Here is a 3,592-nt window from a genome sequence, read left to right as displayed (position 1 = left end):
TTTTTTTACACACACACAGGTCTGAATACACACACACAGATCATATTACACACACACAGATCTGAATACGCACACACAGATCTGAATACACACACACACAGATCATATTACACACACAGATCTGAATACGCACACACAGATTGAGATACGCATTTGCAAATAATATTGCAACAATAATAGCTCCATACCACTGCAGGTAACAGTTTAAACAAGCCTTTATGTAAACAAGTGGCCCATCAGCACAAGGCAAAACAATGCACATGACAATATGTTGTCATGGCGATGTCGTATTGTTGACCTGACCCACGTTTTACCGGCTTTCTCTGGACTTCTTTGACTAAAATGACACCTGGTTTGTTACCGACGGCCATTTTTCCGACTGCACCTGAATGCAGCTTTCATGTGCAGTCCTCACAGTCAGGGCCGGTTCTAGGTAGGCATATATGAGGGGGCAGTCAGAAATGTGAAGGGGGCATCATGTGAACACATCATGCTCCAGCACTTTTTTTTCTCTGTGCTTACAGTAACTTCAGTGAATTGAGTTGTTGACTATGTGTCCAACGCCAACCTGGAGAAGTGGATTGCATTTTGTCAGGCCTCTGCCTTCAGACCTGTCCAACTAGGGGCCAGGGGGCCAACCAGGGTCTTAGAGCCCAATTTTTTTACTGTCTTAATGCAAAGAGCCACATTATATGGGGGTTTAGGGGTGCATATACCTGAAGATGCATTGCAAACCCAGAGGGGGTGAAAAAGGTGAGTAGCTAAACCCCTGTAGGGGGGTCTGGGGGCATCCCCCTCAGAAATTTTTTGGGATTTAAAAATGTGAGTGAAGCATTCTGGTGTACTCTGAGAAGAGGAGTGTGGGGGGGGGGGGTCTACTATGGTCAAGATTTACAAAACTGAAAGGTAGTCTTATGAATATTAAAAAAAAAGGAACAGAACATTTTAGAAAAGAATACTGTTCCTTTTTCGGCGGATTTTTGTGCTACTGCAGATAATTTTGTCAACTTGTACTTGAACTTTACTATTTTTCAAACATTCCGCTTTTCCGACATTGATTGATTACGTTATAGTCAGACGTGTCCTTCTGATTTTTTTTTTTTCATCTGAGACACTGTTTCTCATACACAACTACACAGGCCTATTAGAGAAGAAAAAAACAAACCCTCCAAGTTTAAAAACACACCGGCAGCAGCGCCCCTGATCTGCAGCTATGAGACTGTTATTATTCTGTCACCTGAGTTAACGAGGTGCACGTGTGTTTGGAGCTGACGAGATAATAAAGAGCGAGACAACGCGGCCCTGAGGAGGAACTGTGAAGGACTCAGCTGTAATAGAAAATGACCTAAACCGAGTCCAGTAGAGATGAGGTAGAGAGACTGTAGAGATGCCGTGTAGCTATCTCGCTTTCTTTCCCCCACCCTCCGCCCGTTGTCTTCGTTGTCACTTTGTTGTCGCTCCACAGAGAGCACATGGCTAATTAATATGCACGTGCTGACCATATATGGTTGTGTCTAGACGTTCCGGGGACGGGGGTGTGTTCACGTGCGCAACTGCGCACCATTCTTGGATCCAGTTTGATTTATCGAAGAGAAATTGTGGAGAGTTGTGCACGCACAGTTTGATAGATCTGAAAAAGGTGTAAATATTTTTGGGTGTCTTTTCGCTGTAGGCCTAAGCAAAACATTTAGTAGCAGCAGTTTTACACTGCTTACTTACAGTTTTGATAAATGAGGCCCCAGGCCCTAAGCCCAGAGCCCAGACGCTCTGCTCGCGGCTCATCCGCGGCGCTGTCCGTGGTGCTGAAGGTGACAGGTTAACTTGACAAACAAACTGCTGTTTGTTTATCATGTGTGTCAGTTTTGTTTGTGACTTGATAGTTTAGTTGTTGAGATTAAGAACATCACTCCCTCATCAAGAGAGAGAGAGACGCGCCTGGGTATCGCAGCTGTAAAAAAAAAAAAAAAAAAAAAAAAGAAGAAAAGAAAAAAAAAGACGACGTGTCGGAATAGCGGTATCAAAAAGTGTCGGACTACCGGCATGTCTAGATAGAGGGATGTCTGAATAGCGGGCGGACCCCCAACTTAACTTCTCTCTCTTTGGTAATATAGCTACACATCCTATATTAAAATGTGCTTTCTCAACTTCTAAAGTTTGGATTTGAGGGGGCAAGACATTTATTTGAGGGGGCACTGCCCCCTCTTGCCCCTGCGTAGAGCCGGCCCCGCTCACAGTCCTCACTGCACCGCGGTAACTTTTCACAGACGCCACCTCGACCTGAGCCGTAATTATTGATGAATGAAAAACGTACTTTTGAACAAATCAGTTTTCGTGAATAGATAACAGGAGAACTTGTACGTTTAAAGTGAAATTGTGAACAGTTCTTACAATGTTGTTCTCATTCATAGATATTTGTGATGTTTAAACTTCAAATATTTGATAAATATCAAATAAAGATTTTCTATGTTTAAAAATGTTACGGTGATATGGATATTTTTTCTTGCTGTTTTGGTACATGAAATAATTTGACAATATCAATTAATGCTCTGTGTATTAAAGGTTGAATATGTAGAATATTTATTAAAAGCTATATTTTTTCAAAATTACCTAGCAACGGTCTGGCAATCGACTGCTGGAATTCTTTTTCTGTTGTTCTGGTAATCCTACATATTCAACCTTTAAGTTTACAGAATAGAATGCACTATTGTCTGGCAGGTTCTGCATCCAACAATAGAACTGCTAATTTGGCTGATTATTTTAAAATATTTACGTCTAATATTTTCTTTATTTTTATTACTTTCTGATTTTATTTCTGAATTTCAGTTTTTTTAATCATTACAAAAAAAGCAAATTTTTTTAACTGTAAAATTAACAGTAACAATATATTTTTTTACCGTAAAAGAGGAAAATATTTTACCGTAATTTAACGGTCAAGTTCTGGCAACCACAGCTGCCGGTATTGTACTGTAAAAAATGACAACTTTTCATGTAAATTAAACATAGTTTTTTTTAAATGTAAAATTTTTATTTTTTACGGTAAAGTATTGAATTAAGCACATTTTTTTAACTGTAAAATCAACAACTTTTCATGTAAATTTTCAGGTAAAACAATGTTTTTTAAAATGTAATTTATTTATTTTTTACGGTAAAATGATGAAATAAGCACATTTTGTAACTGTAAAATCAACAGTATCAATACATTTGTTTACCGTACATGACAAAAATGTTTTACGCAATTTAACGGTCGAGTTCTGGCAACCACAGCTGCCGGTATTTTACCGTAAAAACAACATTTTTTTTTTACAGTGTTTTTACAGTGTACAGTGTACAGTTTACGTGTAAAGCTACGGACCTCAGCTATCCAGAAAAACAAAGTCTGACGTCACTTTCTATATTTCCGCTAGTAGTTTTTTGCAGTTAAGTGAAAAGAGGGAAGTAATTTGGACTCTTTGGCTGTGCCCCATTTTTTTTTTTTGGGCACAGGTGGCGCCACTGAGTGTCCAGCATGCAGCAGACGATCCAGCAAGAACTTTGGACTGGTTAAGGTTAGTAAAAATGACATGTCCAGGCGTAAGTAAGAAATAGGCTAAGT

This window comes from Trachurus japonicus, chromosome 13 (assembly GCF_045865225.1).
Source record: "Trachurus japonicus isolate A0001 chromosome 13, Traja_1.0".
NCBI lineage: Eukaryota > Metazoa > Chordata > Actinopteri > Carangiformes > Carangidae > Trachurus > Trachurus japonicus.
This window is presented reverse-complemented; position numbering follows the sequence as displayed.